Raw genomic sequence first — 19,763 nt, 5'->3', positions numbered from 1 at the left:
CTCCACCGGGCACTGCTGGCCCCGGGCACGAGGGTTATGGGCCAGGGAGGTTCACAGCCCTGTGCTGTGCCCCCCTGGTGCCCCACCAGGGTTGTATGTGGGCTAGGCAGGTCCCTTCCTGGGCGGTGTGTGAACGAGGCCCTCGGTTAGAAAGTTCAGGACTCAAGAGAATCAGGAGGGTGCATGGATGGGGGGGGGGGGACAAGCACCCGGGCCCCAGACGTGCGGAGAATGAACGTCCGATCAGTACAGCTGGCTCAGCTGTCTTGCCTTCCCTCTGCTGTCTGTCACCAACACAACGGCCTCAGCCCAAGGCCTCCACTCCTGCCATGAGCGACCTGTGGCCCAGAGAGGCTGGTGGGAGAACCGACAGACGCCGGCCAAGTCCCGGGAGGTGATGAGCTCACCGTCCAGCAAGGCTGATTTTCATCTCCTAAGTATAGACAACACTGCATTCTTGGAATATACATAAATCCTTATTTTGGGGTTGGCCGATTTGTGCCCACATCTGATGTTGACATGGGTTGTTTTTTTTTTTTTTTGCCTGTGTAGCTTCGGCCTGGCGGTAGATTGGTAAGGCCGGTCACTGGCCAATGTCAACATGAACAACACTGGCCTGAGAGAAGGAGAGGGTGGGTTTGGAAGTCCAGGATCTGGGGGTCAACTCCTCTAGCCAGAGCTCACGGAAAAGAGCCGGTGGCCCTGAGAAGTCACTGGAGGACACCCGCCTTTTCATTTATTTTGATAGGTGGGATTTAGTTTTAGTTATTTAAGAGAATACTTCATGAGAGATTTTCAAAAAGAAATGAGATCTTACTAATCTCGGCTCTCATTACAGCCCTCAGCTATTAAATCTGCTGGAAGCTCAAGAGGAGGCTGGTGAGCAGGACTATGGACTCGGCACGAGCAAGCGGAAAGCGGCGGGCTCCAACAAGGCCGAGGCTTCATTTCCCCATCTGGGCCTTACGTGCAAGGGTGAGGGCTGCTCCCCCGGGGTGAAACTGTGGGAGGGAGCAGCTCTGACAACCACCGAGAGCGGGGAAACTGAGGCATGGCTGGAACCAGCTGCTGGAATGCATGAAGCCAGTGACTTCCAAGGAGCCCTGGACTCAGCCTTGCACGGAGCTGGCTTACTCTCACTCTTGCCAAAGTTAACCTCACTCTAAACCTGGGGAGTTTTAGTACCTCAGGGGAGAGGCGGGGTGAGCTTACGACCCCAAGCTAAACCACGCGTGTCCGCTGCTTGCACTCCCTGATTCTCACCTCCCTCCTCCAGCGCGCTCTGGCTCACAGGTCATGGGCCCTGACCCAGCAGGCCTTCGACCACGGTGCTGCTGCTGCTAAGAAATGCCCGAGGAGGGCCCACGGGTGGACCCCTCTTCTCTCCAGATGCCCTGTCCTCACCTCAGAGGCTCCCATGCCCGACCTCCACCGCCCCAGCTCCCTTGGCTCTCCCCCAAGACGTGCCACAGGAGCCTCACCTGCACACGTCCGAGCTCATCACAGCCGGACCCACTGTCCTCACGCCGCCTGCCCAGGTGCCCAAGTGGGACCACGTGAAGCCTCAGGCTTCCCTGCAGCTTCTCTCTCCTCTAATATCCAGTTGGCCATCAGACCTGATGCTCATCAACTCCCCACCAGAGCCTCAGCCCATCTCAGATCCCCGCTGCCGGATGGAGGCTGGGCCTCTGCTCGCACCTCGGCATCCCTGTCCTCGGACCCATGACCGCCTTGGTCCACACGCCACGTGGAGTTCCTTTCCCGAGAGTGTCCGAGCGTCCTGTCACCCCTCCGTCACCCACGCTGCCTGGAGTCCGAAGACAGGATTCAGACCTCCCGACCTCCCGGCTGCCCCGCTGTGGCCGAGGGCACGACATCCCGGGGTCGCCCTGCCTCCGCGCATCTCGGGTTCATGCCCAACGACAGCTGCTCCCCCGGGCCGGGAAGCCCGGCTGGCCCCGGGCGGCAGGTCCACGCCGGCGACCTTGCAGACCTTCGGAGCGTCGTGGGCGGAGTGAAGGAGCGAATGCACGAGGCCCCCGTCCCGGTACGGGCCAGCGTCAGGCTGCGGGCACCGCGCGGGGGAGGAGGCACGTGGGCACCATCCGGGCCTCACCACTGACAAGGGGAAACCGAGGCAGCGGTCGGCACGGCGGCGCGCAGCCCTCCCGCGCGCCTCCGGGAGAAGGCCGCGGCGGGCGTCCGGCCCCGGGAGTCCGCGTGAGCAGAGCCCGAGGGCCCCGACGTCGCGTCCCGCTCGCCGTCAAGGGTAGAGCACACGCGAGGCCGCCCCACGCTCCCGCGCCAGCTCCCGCTTCCCGGCGGCCACCCCGGAGCCCAGCGCGCGCGCGGCTCCCGGACGCCACGGACCGAGGCGGAGAGGCCGCGAGCTCGGCCTGGAGGCCGCCGTGTGGAAGCCGCCTGCGCCGTCCTCGGGCACCCCGCACCCGCGACCGCCCTGCCCGCGCAGCCCGGGCTCCCGTCTCCCCGCAGGAGCGCGCGCACGCGGCCTGTCCCAGGGCCCTCGGCTCCCCACAGGGGGCCGCTCTCCACGCCTCTGCCCTGCCCCGCGCTCGGCGTCCCCACACTGCGGCGAGCTGACTGCGCAGGCGCTGGCGGCCTCCCTCAGACCCGGCCGTCAGCCTCCCTCAGGCGCCTCGAGCGAGGGCTTGCCCAGCATGCCTCGGTAGCCAGCCGCGCACATCTGATTGGCTCGGACTGGGGCACATGGCCTTGCGAAGCCAATCATGGGCTAGAAGGGCCATCGACTCAGCCAATCAGAGTTTGTCTCCAAGTCACATGGTGGAGCCTGGCCGGCCTCTTCCGCGCGAAGGCTCAGACGCGGGAGCACCACGCGTGTGCTGGCTCTGGTTTGGGGACCCGGGGAGCGGCTTCTGGGGTCCTGGCGGCAGTTCCGCGGCGGCCACCGGGCCAGAGTCGGGGAACCCGGAAGACAGGGCCGAGGGGGTACCCCGGAGGCCCACAGCTCGCAAGTGGGGGAGCTGGGATTCGAACCCGGAGCTTCGCTGGCCCCACGCCCGCCCAGGAGTCGTCGGCACCGTTCGCGGTAGCGCTCGGGTGAAGCGGGCCGGGCGCCGGCCGTTGGCACGTTCCCGAGGTGGTGCCGCCCTCGCCGCGTCCGTTTCAGAACCACTTCGTTGCCCCCAAAAGAAGCCGCTGGTCCGGCAGTGGTCACCGTCCCCGCCGTGGCCACCACTAACCTGGCTTCTGGCTCTGGCCCTGCCTGTTGGGGACATTCGACCTAACGGGTCCGCGCCGAGTGGGGCCTTGTGTCTGGCTTCTTCCTCGGACCGCGGCCGCTCCGGGGTCCGCCGTGCCGCGTCTGTTGGACGCGACGGGAGGCTCCTCGGCCGAGCGGCGGGGCTGTTCCCCGCCTGGGGCCTCAGGACCCGGCTGCTGCGACCCCTCCGAGCAGTCTGTAGGGACAGGGGTCTCCGTCCCTCTAGAGTGGGTCCCTGGGAATGAAGTTGTGGGAGGCGTTCCGAGGACGTGAAGCACAGACACGTTGAGGGGTGCGTGGCTCGGGTTGTGGTGTCAGCGCTGCAGGGGGACTTAGGAGGCTGGGCTCCCGGCTCTTGTGTCTGGCGACTGCGGGACCTCGGCCAGAGGTCTTCTGGGTGCATCTCCGGGACTGGGTGCAGGAGTAGCGGAGCGCAGCCCCGAGAGGGCACCTTCCTGGGGAAGGAGCCGTGGCTTCTCCGGCACTGTGCCGGCAAGGGGTGGTGGTGTCCCTCCACAGGGACAGAGGGGCCTGGCCTTGGCTCTCTGACCAGCCCCTTTGATCCTCAGAGACGGAGAGGCCCAGCCCTCCTGCCGGAACCAGCCCGTTTGTCATTTGCGCTGTAAGGTCGGCCCGGCTTTACCCCACCGTATCCACTTGGACTTGAAAGTGAACCTTAGTTAATTCGGATAAAATAGCCATGTAAAGCCCAGCCAGAAATTTAATTGTATTTACTAAATAGCTAATAAATATTTACTACAAATCTCATGGCTCCATAAAATTGAAGACGGTACCTTCTTCTCGGCTTGCTTTCTTGGCTTCGAGGCAGGGCTGAGGGGGAGAGGGAGGCAGGCGGGAAGGGGAGAGGGAGGGTCCAGCCTGTTTCCCTGTGACCGAGTAAACGCGGTCCCTCGATTGTGTTTTTTGTAATGAGACTGGATCACTCACCAGTCGCTTTGTTCTCGGCTCCACCATTTTACCCAGAAAGTGAGCTCTTACCACGGTTCATTTCCGTTGCGATTCCAAACCCGATCTCTGTGATTATGTGTGGGAAGCTTACAGAATTTTGCACTGAGATGATTTTTGAATTAACTGAAAATTTAGCAGTTTCATAATTTCTGAATTGTAGATTTTCACCTCCCCTTTTGGTCTCCTCTAAGTCCATCGCTGTGTCTTTTTAAATCTGAAATTTGCCATAGGCTGAGTCCTCGAAGAAAGATATATGCCCTTGGCATTTAAAAAAAAATTAACGGAAAAGCACTAAATCCCTTCAAATGCTACACTGAAATGTAGTTACAGCTCTTTCTTCATGCCCAGTGAGAATTTAATCATAGCAAAATCTTCACGTTTAATATTGAAATCTTTATCCCAGAGACCCAAAAAGTGTTTTGCAAGGAGCAGCTTGGTGTTTCCTAAACCTGCTGACACAGTTCCCTGACTCTAATGTGATAACTGGAAAGATGACTCCGTGACCCTGACTTTTGACCAAACCCAAAGTTTGGGGTCCCAGAGTCAGAGCCCCAAGGGCAAAAATCATGGACTGAGGCAAGGGGCACTGCTCTGGGAAGTCCTCAAGGGCTGGTTCCCATTTGCCTCCAGGAATCTCAGGAGGACCAGAGCTTCTGATTGGGTCAAAGATCTCATTTATGGGGTGAGGGCCTCTGGCTATTTACAACACACTCTTGGTTGATGGCCCTGTAGGTCAGTGTGAGCGGCATACCAGAGGGTCAGGGCCAAGGCCAGACCCAGGAGGAAGTCCCCCTTCTTCCCTATCCATACAAGTATAGAGGGTTAGCAGGCCTTTGGGACTGTTAGCTTTCTGTAGCGGGAACTATCAGTGCTTGTATTAGGTAGACTTGCTGTATAACAAACAATCCTGAAACTGAGTGACTTAATCATCGTTTGTTGGTCTTTGTTTCTGTGAGTTGGCAGTTCGGGCTGGGCTCAACCCAGTGGGTCTCGCTTGGGCTCACTCCCGCGGCTCTTCTGGGGCTGATGGTTTTGGGTGGTCAGATTTTCATTTCGGGCAGATGAAGGCTATGGACTGGGGTGCCTCGGTTCTCTTCCATGCGGCCCCTTTGGAAGTTGGCTTGAGCTCGTTTCCATGGTCTCAGTGCTGTAAGAGAGCATAAACTCCAAAGAAAAGCAGTTTTCAAGCCTTTTGCATGGGTCGTGTTTGCTGATGTCCCATCGGCCAAGGCCAGGCCTGTAGCCAAGCCGAGGCTTAAGGAGTGAGGAACAGACGCCTCCTGATGGAGGGTGTAACAGAGCTACACGCACAAGTGCAGCTTACACCCTTTGTCTCTGCCAGGGGGTCCTCACAGCCAACGGCTGACATGTTCAAAGCTCCAGAGAGGCCGCCCTCTTTCTTCAGGGCAGGGCCAGCTGTGGCGTGGCTTGTGGTCCTGAGCCCGCTGAGCTCCAGAGAGGGCTTGGCTTTATTGAGAGCTGCTGCCCCCCTGCTTGGCCCTTTCCCCTCCCTGCCCCACTGCCTCCCCCTTTCCCTGACAGGCTGTCAAGAGCGCGCCCTCGACAGACTGCCTGTCCCCAAACCCCTCACGGGCCTTTGTCCGGGAACTCAGCTGTGGAGATCGTGTTCTCTCAGGACGGTGCAGTGGTATTTTCTATTCCACTCGTGTCTCTAGAGAGTCCCCTGGACACTCCCTGCTTGTAACCAAGAGCGATGGTGGAAGCAACACTGTGTGACTTCCAGTGGAAGGTAATACAGCTCCTACCTTGTTGACGGGGAGCTTGCTCTTGAAGCCTCTAGCCTGACGGACTGCCCTGAGGCTGCCGGGTGGTGAGAAAGCTCAAACAGCTCTGCCAGCCCCACACCGTGCAGACGTCTCCGCGCTCTGATGGCACCCGGTGGAGAGACCCTCCCCAGCCACAGCTTTCCCGTATTCCTGACCCCCAGAAGCCTTGAGAGATACTAAATACTTGTTGTTGTCTAAGCCACTAAGTGTCGGTCTCATTGGTGGGGCCGTAACTGGGACCGTGCACGGATCTTAGACAATGTCCATCTCCCCGTTACCACTCCCAGAGCCTCTCCAAGTGCTTGGCTCACAGCGGTATCATGTTAGCGGAAGTTCTGATACACTGGGACCCTCATGTTTGCAGCCAGACAGATCTTCCTTGTTCTCCAGCAAGCCATCCTGCCCCTCTAACCTCCCTTCTACTAGAGAGTCCAGGAGAGAGGCTTCCAGAACAGTGAGTCTCTTTGTGGTTGCCTAGTTGGAGGGCCAGTGGCAGGCTGGTTAAAGGTCTTTCTTCTTTGCTGGGAACTCTGGAAGTGTGCGCCTTTTCAAAGGAACCAAACTCTGTCTGGGCTTCCTCTCAGACTTCCCTCTGCATCTCCAGCCTTTTGGAACAAGTCCCCAGTCTCAGGAATGCGGTTCTGCAAGAAGAGCTGGAGTTTTCGAGGACCAGGAGAGCGGGAGAAGCCAGGAAGGAGGCAGAGCTCTGGGATTTAAGACACAGTTTAGAGGTGTTGGCGTTGACCTCCAGCCCACAGAGGTTGCCCACTTACCGGACTTTGCTTAGCAGCTGGGGCGCTAGAGGACGAGCAGTAGGGAGTGCGACACACTCCCTCCCCAAGAGGCTGAGGGCGGTAGGCAGGGGATAATGCGGGGGGAGGTAGGCAGAGGAGTGATGGGGGAGTGGGGAGTGGCAGGCATGGGGGGACACATGAGTGGGTACAGGGGCACACCCAGGACAGGATGTAAGGGAAGTGGGGAGGGCACGGGGGGAAGAGAGTCGTGGCAGGGGAAGGCAGAGAGGACGGTGGCAGGAATGGTGGGAGGGAATGGTGGGTGGCGAGGAATGGCTGGGGGGGAATGACAGCATTTTTTAAAGGATCCTAACTTTGACGCATAGAACTGGATGATGCTATGGGATTTTGCCTGATTATAAAAGGTATTAGGAGCTATATGTTAGGCTGTCTTGTTTTGGGGGGCAAATGTCAGAGCTCTTATTGCATTATTAGTTCACTATTGCATTATTAGGTCTTTCCATATATTGCCTAGGAATGCGATAATCATTGCATTATTAGGTCTTTTGACAACCCAGTGGTAGCTGGGCCCTTGTCCAGGGCCAAAAGTCCTGAAGGGCGATTTTAGCAAGTTTACCCCTCCTTGCAGGCAGCCGTCCAGGGGAGCCCTGAAGCTTGGGCGGAGGGGAGTGCAGAGGAGGACGTGGGGAAGATGCGGCCTCAGCCTGCCCACCACCACCCTGCGCAGGGCGGCTGTTTGGGATTTACCAGCAGAACAGACTCAGGTATGTATCAGGTCCCATACCTCCCATGTCCAGTGGGCACTGTGAGTGTGGGAATGAATGAATGTTTCAAAGATACATAGGTGGGTGTTATTTTTGGCTAATCCTGGGGGCAAAATAAATTTTATTTATCCCTAAAAATGATGGGAAAAAATGGAATCAAAGTTCTAGACAAGCTGGGGGACTTCTCCTGATCCTTTTCTTTTTCTTTCTTTTTTTCTTTTTTAGATTTTATTTATTTGACAGAGAGAGACAGCAAGAGAGGGAACAGAAGCAGTGGGAGAGAGAGAAGCAGGCTTCCCGCCGAGCAGAGATCCTGATGCGGGGCTTGATCCCAGGGCGCTATTATCATGACCTGAGACTTAACCACTGACCCACCCTGGCGCCCTCCTTGATCCTTTTCTAACATTTTTTTTTTCTTTTCAGAATCAAGAGACCTCACATCCACCTAAATCAAAGCATGGAAGGAACATCCAAGTCCTACTTTTTTTTTTTTTTTTAAAGATTTTACTTATTTATTTGACAGACAGAGACCACAAGTGGGCAGAGAGGCAGGCAGAGAGAGAGGGAAAAGCAGGCTTCCTGCGGAGCAGAGAGCCTGATGAGGGACTCCATCCCAGGACCCTGGGATCCTGACCTGAGCTGAAGGCAGAGGCTTAACCCACTGAACCACCCAGGTGCCCACCCCCTACTTTTTTTTTTTAATTAATTTCATTTATTCATTTGAGAGAGAGAGAGAGAGCACATGCAGGGAGAGGGGCAGAGGGCAGGGGATAAGCAGACTCCCCACAGAGCAGGGAACCGGACTCAGGGCTCTATCCCAGGACCCTGGGAGCATGACCTGAACCAAAGGCCAACTCCCAGTGGACGGAGCCCCCGAGGTGCCCCCCAGGTCCCCCTTCTTGACCTCCCAGGCAGCTTCAGACAGGCCTGTGTTTATTCAAATTGTTTCCTCGCAGAGGACCGAGTCCACGGGAGCCCAGGCCAGTGGTGTTCTTTCCGGGGAGTGGCCTGGAAGTGGCCCAGCCGCTCAGTTTCCGCATTCGGACTCACAGAATGAAGCAGCTCATCAGAGGAGCAAAACCCCCAAACTGAAGTTGGAGTGTCCGACCTTGGTTCCTTCACCATCTGTGGGGGAATTTTCTAGTCTGCCTCATACTCAAAAAGAAACAGCAAGGGAGGAAAGGCCATTTCCTGTGACAGCCATCAGGGGTAGCCGGCCCAGGCTGCATCCTGAGTGCCTGAGTGCCCACCCCGCAAGGCCTCCCTCTGCCCCCCGGCTTGGGCCGCATCACAGGACGGCGTCAGGGACCCCTGCCCCACTGACTCTTAAATCCCCCGCAAGAGGGGAAGTATGCCGCTGGAGAGGCGCAGAGCCTGCCTAGGACCCGTGGGCTGGGGGCCACAGGGTCCACAGAGACCCCTGGTGGATGCGCACTCCAGTCCTTGGTCCCTCCAATCGTGTCCTCGAGGCCTGTTGGCCAGCTCCGGGCCCCCTGGCTGTAGGAAGTACAATACAGCTGGTGTTTAGCGAACTCTTGTTAGGCTGATGAAGCAGAGCTATTTAGGTGCCTTGCTAATTACAGAGCAGTCATCAGTGACTTAAGCCCTATGACGGTCATTTCAGGTTTCAGCACGTAGCAAGGTTAGCTCTTCCTGTGAAATGAGCTTATTTGGGACCATGTTAAAAAATAGTAGAGGGAAATTCAAATGTGGTCATTCTGAAATCTCATCTACATTGCAAATCGCTCATGGAAATGAGCGTCTCAGAGCCATTGATTAGCTCGAGGTGTAATGAGAGCATGAGTTTGTGAGTCTGCTGTGTTCGGGCTCCACTACCTGGGACAGACGACAGAGGTGATTTGGCAACTACAGGGCTCAGGAGATCCTTTTTGGCCCCCAGACTGGAAACCACACCTCAGCTGCCTTCCCCAAGAACCGCTCGGAGCCGCCCCTCCACGAGTGACAGCCAGACTGGATTCCTTTGTACCAGCTCACCCAGCACTGGCTTCAACTTACTCTGGAGGCCTCGAAATGCCCCAGAGTTTGGGCATCCTTGTAATTGATTCGATTAACCCTGGTTCGCAAGGTTTGGGTGAATAGCAAGACACCCGCCCACTTCGGCTGCCCCAGATGCAACCGGCCAGAAAGAACGAAGTCCGAGAAAGCTCCGGTAGCGAGATGTTTGGTGCTCTGGAGTGCACCCTTGATCGGCCTGGGGTCTGGGGGGCGGAGAGCAGGCCTAGGGTTTCTTCTGTGTCTGCGCAGAAGTGGACACAGTGGTGAGGCCAAGGGGCGGGCAGAGACCCCCAGTCTTCCACAGCTCCCCAAATCCACCTCAAATCCACCATGCAATAAAGGAATCCCACTGTTCCGGTCCCTCGGACGCCCTTCCGGACGGACGATCCCATCAGGAACCTCGCGGTGGCTCTGGAGCTGACCGGCGCTTTGAGCCCCGTCCTGGATCAGAGTCCTCCGTGGGGAGCTGCTTGTTGATGACGTTTGCCAGCGTGAGACTGGATGAGGGAGTTTGGCTCAGGGCAGGTGGTTCACTCACACGTTCATTCGCTCGCTCGCTCGCTCGCTCACACGTTCCTTTGCTGAGCCGGATACTTGAATGACTGCCTGGGGCCTTCCACCAGGGAGAATGGCAGTGACTTCTGTGGCAGCGCTGGAGAGAGAGGGCGCTGACCCCGCAGACCGAAGCCTTCAGCCAGCCGGGGGCCGGGAGAGCCCAGGCCCCAGCGTTGTCCTTGTGGGGCCGTTCAGGGAGGGTAGGAGGCCTGCGAGCCGAGCCCCATCTTCATGGTTTTCTATTTTAATATAACAAGCCTCATGAATTCAGACTCTGCTAATCTTGAGTGTTTCATCCCAGAATGGGTGGGACTTGCGCTTCCGAGGCACACAAAGGGGCGCCGGCAGGACCGAGAGCTTCCCCGCGACCCTACGAGTGACCCGGAGCTGCGTCTCCTCGAGGCTGGTGGCTCTGGGGACTTCTTCACCGGGACCCACGGTGAGAAAGACCTTTTACCTGAAGACCCACAGGCAGAACCGGCCAGGCAGAACCAGAGCAAGAGTCTCACACAGTAATACACACCCCCGCCCCCCGGTGTGATGCCTTCTGCTATTTTCTGTTTTGTTCTATTTCATTTTTTGAAAACAGGCTGCTCACTCCCGCTCCACGACATTTATGATGGGGATCGCTGGCTGTGGGTTGAAGGACCCTGCAGCCCCGGTGCTGGGGCGGCCACGACTCTTCCTGTCGAGGCTGTGGGGGCCCAAGGACCAGCTCCTCAGAAAGTGCTTCTCAGTGAATGGATAATGAGGTCTGTCTGTCAACTTCCCATTGCACAGGGCTGGCACCCCTGGAAGTCCTAGGTTAGGTGACATCCCCCCCCCCCAAAAATACTGGGGCAGATGTGATTTTGACCCATGGTAATCGATGACGAATACCTGAAGTTTCAACAATCCCTCGTACCCTGGGAAAGGTGGGCAGGTCCTTCATACACAGTGATGCCAAGGGCTGAAATACAGCCCAATGCCTTCTGGGCCTCGGGACACCTCTGGGGGACAGGGTGGCCGCATGGCCCCCACTGGCACCATCGTCCTTCACAGCCCCTTGGGGGAGAGCAGGCAGTCTATTTCCGCTCTACAAAAGGGGAAACCCAGGGCCAGGGAGGTAAGGTGCCTTCCCAAAATGATACAGTTAGTCATGAGTTGAGTTCTGCTTTTTCGATTCCTGGTCTAGCATTCTCCTATTCTAGTGAATTCCTCATTGGTTCACCTTCCCTAGGGAACTCATCACCACAATATTTTGGGGGGCCCTTTGGCAAGAAGAGCTGGGTGCCTGACCCGTGACATCCTTCCTGCTGGGATGTGAAGGCCCTATGTCGGGCCAAGGACCCATGTGGAGGTGGATAGGTTAAATCCTGGAAATGCATGTTTTATTTGGAACTGCTCCAAATATGGCCCACGGGAAGAGAGAGTGAAGCATTCAGAGACGGGGAGGAAGAATGTTCTGGGCAGAGGGAACGGCATGTGCAAAGGCTCTGAGGACTGAGTTTGCCTGAGTCACAGAGGCTCCCTGGAGGCCAGTGTGAAGCAAGTGAGTGCGGGGAACCTTAGTGTGTTGAGTTTCCTGGGGACTAGGCCAGCGAGAGCATCGAGGTGGAGGCTGCTGTTTGGGGACTGAACTGCTGAGGTCAGAACTGCTCGGCCTACAGGCCATGTGCTGTGGGTTCTCACTCCCGTGGGGCTCCAAGCATCCATGAGGTTTAGAAAATCTCCATGACGACCACCAGCTAAGGGTGATGCTCATTCCCTTTCTTCAGTGTCGAATGGGGGGTTACCTAGTGGTTTTCCAGTATTTGATGTTATTTCTTTGGAAGAGTCCCAGACGTGGGGTCACTGGGCCAAGAAGGAGTCACGTTTTTGTTTGGTTTGGTTTGGTTTAAACTTAGGAGGTTTATGTTTCTAGCTGCTGGCCCACACCGAGCTTCATCGCCGGTAACCTCATTCACCTCGTAACAAGAAAACATCCTGCTGTGTTCAGACTTGCCTGGTTCTCGGGATATGATTATTGGCTGAAGGACAATGAAGGAAGATCAAATGTAGGGTTAGTTTGGATAGAATATAAGCTGCCAATCGGACTTCACAGGGGACCCCCATCTCAGAGTTAAAACCAAAGCGCTCTTGATGACCTGAAAGGACCCGTGTCTCTAGCTCCCCTGAGCCCAAGTCCCCACCCTCACCTTCCTCCTCTGTGAGTTTCTCTGGTTCCTTGGCTCCAGCCACAATGGCCTCCTGAATGTTCACTGATCTCAGGGCCTTTGCCCATGCTCTTCCCTCTTCCTGGGTGCTTTTCCTACTGATTAGCACATGGTACCCTCCTCTTTTCTTTTAGGCCTACTGGAAGCGGTGTCTTATCTAGCGCTTTACCTGCCTCCTTCCCTGCCCATTCACTCCAGGCCTTCCTCTTCCCCCTTCTCTGCTCTGGCTTGCTCCAGAGCTCTTGTTATAAACTCACTTGCAAATTATTTTGTTTTCACCTGCTAGAAGGTAAGCTCCAAAAGGGCAAGCATTTAATTGGTTCTGTGCTGGGAGAGAGCTGGTGGGTCTGGACTACAAGCAGGTCTTGACCGAATGCTCTAATGAACAAGGGGACGGTGGAATAAGTGGCTTTGATCTGGGATCATACGACGTTTCAGGCGTGTTGCCACCAGCTTGGAGAGCTGGGGAAGGGCACCCCATTTGCCTTTCTTCACAGAGAGATGTCACACTGCGGTTTTGATGAATTAGAACAATTCTTGTACTTTTCAAACGTTTTATCTCATTAATCTGAGACTTAATTTGGACCCAATAACCTTCTCCCTCCGCATTTCTAACAAGCAGGGAGGAGGAGAACCCATTTCCTGGGAGTCTGCTGGGCTAGCACGACTGGCCGTAGGTTTCCACCAGCCACTGGTTGGTTCAAGGAGTGGAGGGTGCCAGCTGAGTCAGGAGCTGGATTCCTGGGAAGGGGGTGGAGGAAAAGGGCTGTGATGACCCCGCAGATTGAGGGAGAAGGTCAGTGATCACACAGAGGAGCATTCGTGAGTTTGCTGTGTGGTTCTTTTTTTTTTTTTTTTCTTAAGATTTTGTTTATTTATTTGATAGACAGAGATCACAAGTAGTCAGAGAGGCAGGCAGAGAGAGAGGAGGAAGCCGGCTCCCTGCCAAGCAGAGAGCCCAACACAAGGCTCGATCCCAGGACCCTGAGACCATGACCTGAGCTGAAGGCAGAGGCCCTAACCCACTGAGCCACCCATGCGCCCCTGCTGTGTGGTTCTTGAGGCAAATGCTCTTCCCTGTCTCCAGTGAGGTCTGCAGAAAAATACCCCTTTTTCTTGGTGAGACAATCTATTTTTCAGAAGGTGTTCAAGGTCAGGGTGGGTGTAGGGCTCCAGTCAAGGTACCTGTAGGAGGCTGGCCACGCCTTGTGCTCAGGTTCTCCTGAAGGATTGGGGGGAAAGTACCAAAGACGGTGTGTGCACTCACACATGTGTGCAAATCCCAGATTGGGTGTTCCCTAAACGAGGATAACTTCATCTCCCTGAGTGGCCCACAGAAATGAGAGAAAAATAAAACTTCATGTGGCCAGTTCCCCAAATCTCCTACCTTCCCTGCCCTTGTCTGTCACTTGCCCAAGACGCCCAGCAAAGTTTGAACACCTTAGCCATCCTATGCCTCTCCGTGCCCCAGTTCTTTTGCACTTGCTTTCTGCTGCCCTTGTCCAGACAAGGACACAGGCACCCTGCATCTTTGCTGGTGCACCTCTGCCCTTAGCCAGGTGGCGGGGCTGGCAGTGTTGGTTTCCCAGCTCAGTTAGCCCTGCATGGACGGGAGTGGGGAGGAGTGATTTCACACGTGAACCACCCCACACACTTGGGGTAAGGGCCTAGTCCACCATCTTCAGCCCTTCCTCCAGTCCAAGATAGTGCTTTCAATGGTTTTTTTTTTTTTTTTTTTTTTTAAGATTTTATTTATTTGACAAAGAGACACAGCAAGAGAGGGAACACAAGCAGGGGGATTGGGAGAGGGAGAAGCAGGCTTCCTGTTAAGGGGGGGAGCCTGATATGGGGCTCAATCCCAGGATCCCAGGATCATGACCTGAGGCAAAGGCAGACGCTTAATATCTGAGCTACCTCAGTCGGAAGGTAGTGTTTCCAAACCAGGTTACGAACAAACAGAGTGGAGAGGGCCACAACAACAGTATTTACAAAATCGAATGGACTAGAAAATAGAGCATATCACAGGTTTGAGGCAGAGTGCTGTCATACGCTGTGTCTGTACGTGCACACATGATACACGACTGGGTTGTGCTGTAAAATTCACAAAGCTTGGAGGCCGCTTGTCTGGACAGTTGGTTTAACTAGTTTTATTCTGCCGAGAGTCCCGGTCCCTCCTGAGGTTGATATTTCAGTGGGAGAAATTGCCAGGGCCCTGCAGGCAAGTTAGATCTCCCAAGGGGGCCCATGGTCTTTGTGTGGGTGTCACTTGAGGGCCTGATGAGACCCCATTCACTGGCCTGAAGTCCCCCCACTACTATTGCGACCTTCTCTGGGAAACAAACAGGACTGGCTTCTGAGCTGGGGCTCTGATATCTGCGTGCGCGTCTCCCAGGAACGCAGCAAACAGAACCTATAATGCTACAAGTCCCTGGGAGGAATTTCTTTGTCCAGAAAGGGTGTCCACTTGTTGTTCCACGTTGCCATAGGGAACCGAAGGGGCTGCCCCCGAAAGGCAGAGGAGAGCTGTGATTGGCTCTCCTTGCTGCCCATCACTGCTGCCCCGCCGACTGACACTGCAGAGGCCAGAGGCCCCGCCCCCCAGAGCGGTGGCCCTGTTTGGGGCAAAATTATTCGTGCGGTCCCCTCGAGCTGGGGTTCTAGAACTGCGCGGACAGCTGGAGACGAGAAAGGAGGGGGGCAGGGAAGAGGAGCAGGAGCAGGTCTCAACAGCAGAGGGCCCTCCCGGGGGTGCCGAAGCCCGTCCGTCTCCCCATTCCCAGGGTTGCTTCCCAGCGCCCTGGGAGCACGTGGAGTCCCCGAAAACCCCTCGGAGGGATCTCGAAAACGGTTACCTTGTTGCTTATTTCTAAAAACCCCAAAAAGCCCAGCCTGGAGCTTTTGGGTCAGTCTTAGTTTGGCAAAGCCTTAAGAAGAGCCCTTGCCCTATAGCTTGAGGCAGTAAGGGGGTGAGCTCCTGGCCCAGAGGGTCCGGGACGGTGGTCTGAGGTGCTCTGGGGGCCCGGGAGGAGTCGGGCCAGGAGAAGCAGCCAGGACCCGACCCTTCGGGGTGGGCGGGAAAGGACTCCCAGGGCTCGGGAGGGGCGCCCTCCATGAGGGGACCTCGGTGGCTGGCTGTCTCCGGCCTGTCACCCCGATGTGGTTGCGGGGGTCCTCTGCTCTGAACTCCGGGCTCTGTGCCCTTCGGGGGCCCAAGCGGGGCGCCACCGCAACCTGGGTCTGGGGCGGAGGTCCCCCACCCCACCCCGCTGCCGTGGCTGGGGACAGACACCTGCTGGGCCGATGGAGCCGGTCCCCGTGGCTGCCCCGGCCTGTGCAGACTGTCCAGGGTTCCGGAACCTTCCAAGGGGAAGCTGCAGGAGGAGATGCTGGACTTCCTGCCTCTCCTCACGTGAGTCACTGGAGAAATACAGAGGGCCAACCCTGGTCTCGGCTCTGGTCAGGGACCTTCCGAAGCCTTGGTGGCAGGACAAAAACCAAGAGCCCCTTCGGTCGCCCCGGGGTTGACTTGTAAACGTGGGGAGAGTTGGCCTGGAGGCTCCCCGAGAGCGGCTCAGCCAGGTGGGGTGCAGAGAGCTCGGAGGACCAGGGGACCCACGGAGGACTTGGGGGGCCGCGGCCCGGAGAGGCGGGCGTCCCTGGCCCTGGAGGCCGCCTCCACCGCACAGGCCGGAGCTGGACGGAGGAGAGCAGCGCGCGGCCACCGGGGTCCCGGTCCACTCGGGACGCCGGGCCCTCGGGCCCACTGGCCACCGCGTCCCCACTTGAGTGAGCGCGGCTTCCTGGGTGTGGGAGGAGCCCAGGGAGGAAGGAGAGGAAACGCCCGCCGGGCGCTCCGACGGCCCCTCTCAGGAGGAGCGAGCAGAGGCCCAGACGGCCCGAGTCACCTTCGGCCCCACCCACCTGCGCGCGCGCGGGGTGTGTGTGTGTGTGTGTGTGTGTGAGAGGCACGCGAGTGTGAGCGCCCGTGTGCGGCGTGCGCGGGGCTGCTGGCCGCTGTGTGAATGAGTGTGTGTGCGAGGGCGCGCGAGCGTGTCTGTGCCCAGGTGAGCGGGAGCGTGCGTGTGAGGGCCCCGTGTTCAGGAATGCGTGTGTGGGAGCCCGCGTCGGCCAGGGTGCGGGTGCGTGTGCTGATGCGGAGCGTGTGTCTAGGGGCGCAGCCTGTGGGAGTGCGCGTGGCTGCGCGGGTGAAGACGGTGACGCCATCGCTCCCGGCCGCCACCGAACCTGCACCTCTGGGGCCCACACGCGGCTGCGTGGCAGTTGTTTTTTTTTTAACCCGGAAAGGGGGGGACCGCGGGGCCGCGCGGCGGCCGGGGGCGCGGGCCGCGCAGAGCGAGGGGGCGGGCGGCGCTGGGGGCGTCGGGGGCCGCCCCGGCTCGCGCCGCCACCGCGCGGTTGCTAAGGCCGGCGGGCGGGCGCCGGGCGGGCGGGCCTTAGCAACGGGCGGCGGGCGCGTGCGCGCGCGAGGCGGGGGCGGGGGGGGGAGCGGGGCCGCGCGGGCCGCGGGCGCGTGGGGCCCGGCCGGCTCGCCGGCTCCTGCGCTCCCACGCGCGCGCGGGCGGCGGGGGCGGGGCGGGCGCGCGCCAGGGCGCGCGCCGGCGGCCGGCGGGGATTTCCAGCGCGCGAGAGGAAGTGCTGTGAGAGGGTGCGTGAGGGCGCGAGGGAGCGCGGCGCGGCGCGGCCGCCGCGTGCGCGAGCCGGGGTTGCAGCCCAGCAGGGACTTTCCAGCCGGCGGCGGCGGCGGCGGCGGCGGCCGCCGGCCCTTCCCCGCCCCCCGACATGGGGCTGCCCGGGGAGCAGGACGCTGCGGACCGCGGCGGAGGACGCGCCCGGCGCCCCTGAGCCGGCCGAGCGGGGCGGACCGCGGGTAAGGGGCCGTGGCGGCGGCGGGCGGGCGGCGGGCGGCGGGCGGGCGGGCGGCTCCATCCCCGGCGGCTCCTTCCCGCGCCAGCGGCGGTGGCGGCGGCGGCGGTGACGGTGGCGCCGGCGGGCCCGGGGCCGGAGCGGGGCCGGGGCGGAGCAGGCCCGGAGCCCGGCGGCGAGTGCCCGGTGCGGCGCCGCCTCGCCCCCGCCCCCGCCCGGGCCCGCCTGCCCCCCGAGCGCCTCAACTTCGGAAAACTTTGTCCTCGAGGCCGGGCCCGGGGCCCGCGGGCCGGGACGCCCGCAGCTTTTCAGGAAACGGGGCGCCGAGGCCTCTTGGAAGCGTGAGTCCCGCGGGGTGTGGGGAGAGCCGGCATCGCCCGCGGGGCGGGGTGTGCGCGCCGAGGGCGGGCGCGGGCCCGGGGGTCCGCAGGCGCGGACGTGCGCCCGGGGGCGGGCGGCGGGTGGGTTTCTCCAGCCGTTATTTAAAAGTTTATACTGAGTCATTGCTCTGCAGACGGAGCTCTGACGGATCCCCGAGCGGGCCGCTGCAGTGGCCTCGAAGGCAGGGCGCCCTGGGCTGCCGTTCGGGGCAACAGGCTCGCATCCCACCCCTGCTGAGTAGGGAAGGTCGGGCTGGGCTCCGGGGCGGCGGAAGGTGGGCATGGCCCGTGCCACGGTCTTTTAAAATTTCCTCCCGAGGCGCCGGGCTCTCGCTCACGTACGCTTTGCCACGTTTTCACACTGTCACCCCGTCTGGCGACGTGTGTTTAATACCTGGACCTGTAGGGAGGGTTGCGCGTGGCACCTTCTCTGCCCTCGGTCTGAAACGCAGCCTCAACATGGAAGTGGACGGCCGGCCGTGGACGTGCCTGGAAATTCAAGAGCCGTCCGGATCGTGGGCCGTGGAGGGAAACGGTTGTGTCTCACGTTTTTCCTATTAAGCGCTGAATCAGATTTCGGACGGAGATGCGGGTGTGTGTGTGTGTGTGTGCGCGCGCGCGTGTGCGTGTGCGGTCATTTATTTTTGTGGAGTCATAAAGGCAGTGCTGAGTAGCGTTACCTTACTGCCTCTTCATTTACATTCACAGCATACAACCGAGGAGGAGCCATAATTCTCCCCCCCCCCCCCCGCATTTGTCGTGAATACACACACTGCTGAAGCTTTGGGAAACGTATTCCGTAATCTTCTCGGTTTCTGTAAAACCTTTATTTAGAGAGATGACGTGGTGGACCGTCTGTCGGTGCTAAAATCTTCGCGTGTCTTTCCCATCCTTGAAAATGGCCTGTTGAAAAGACTGCATCATATGTAGGGGGTCTGGCAGAATAGTGCACCGCCGTTCGATTTTCACGTGGAAGGGGGATATGTGCCTTTTCACCCTGTTGGGACTGTCGCGATGCATATTTAGGATTAGTCTAAAGATGAAAAATTCTTCGACCAAGCAAAATAAGCGTTATTGGTGTGGAAGCTGGGAAATATATAAGAACGGGAATTCTTGGGAGTAGATGCTCATGACAGCGGACATCCGGACGGACCTGGGATTCTAGCATCCCTACTTGGATCAGCCCCTGTCATGCATGAGGTTTAAGACATTAAGGTGTCTCACCCAGACGCCATCTGTTCCAGCTGTCACAATGCAGAAGCCAGGAGAGCAGAGAGAACTGACAGGGAGAAGTCCAGCAATTTTTTTTTTTTTTTTTTTTTAAGACATGTGAATTTGTCTGTGAGGGGAAAGAAGACCGATTATTTTCCTTGGATTCTGTTCATGCATTTTGGACTCTCTAAGATGGTCTCACTTAGTAGGACAGTGTAAAGATATTTTACAGTGATCTGTTGTTTCTGTTAATACCATCAAAATATTCCTGCTCTGGTTCATGTCTGGAAGAAAGTCCTTCATTTAACTGAAACATCTGGGCTGCCTGTTGCTCTTTCCCCCTGTGTTTGGGATTTTGATTCTGTAAACACTCTGGCTAGAATCCCTTTATTTATTATTTATTTATTTATTTATTTCTGTGTAAAGCTGAGAGAGGCCTTTCTGGGGTATTGTCAGGATAGATATGCTAATGAACTGAGGGTGAGCATGATGTTAAAGCTGTACTTCAAGAAAGATAAAACCGGCACTGTGGTGTTGCAAGTCTGGGCTGGCTTGAGCAAACAAAGGAAATTGCATTAATTTTGCCCGTCTCTATTTTCTCATCTTCATATAGCAGGAGTCCCCAAACAGCAAGTGACCTGAACTATCAAGTATTATGCAACAGCTGAGTTTTGTGCCATGGTCAGTTTAAGAATTGTTTATTTGGTAGAGGAGACATCTGGGGACCAAGGTCCCTGTGCTGATTCCAGAGTCAGGACCTCTTGTGTGCTTTTTTACAGGTGTTCGTAGAGGAAGAAATACTATTTTTTGGGGGTGAGGGGGGAGAGTCATAATATTGACTTCACATATGGACAGAAACTGGAAAGAGTTACTGAGTGAGAAAGAAGGAAGTGAGGCCAGTGGGTCTGGAAGGTGACCCGAGAGAGGGAGTTGAGGCCTAACTGGAGGTGATGCTTAGGTTTGTTTTGAGTGGGAGGAGTAGAGCCTGAGGGAGAGGCAGGACCG

General features: G+C 57.8%; 1 protein-coding gene across 13 annotated transcripts in view; it reads left to right on the top strand.

The window, feature by feature from the left end:
* The first annotated feature begins 16,255 nt into the window (after nucleotides 1–16,255).
* Nucleotides 16,256–19,763, top strand: part of TRAF3 (TNF receptor associated factor 3) — a 119,126-nt gene continuing 115,618 nt past the window's right edge. For 2 of the 13 annotated variants that reach the window (XM_082737495.1, XM_082737502.1), the window contains exon 1: nucleotides 16,256–16,346. The gene's annotated coding sequence lies outside the window, so the exon portion shown is untranslated. Of the gene's footprint in view, nucleotides 16,347–16,882; nucleotides 17,171–17,329; nucleotides 17,508–19,763 lie in introns of those variants that run through there. The other 11 variants (XM_082737492.1, XM_082737500.1, XM_082737496.1 and 8 more) reach the window with 8 other exon arrangements.

Source organism: Mustela nivalis (assembly GCF_964662115.1).
Source record: "Mustela nivalis genome assembly, chromosome: 6".
Classification (NCBI taxonomy): Eukaryota; Metazoa; Chordata; class Mammalia; order Carnivora; family Mustelidae; genus Mustela; species Mustela nivalis.
Note: the sequence above shows the minus strand (reverse complement) of the source record. Positions and strands in the feature narration are given on the sequence as shown.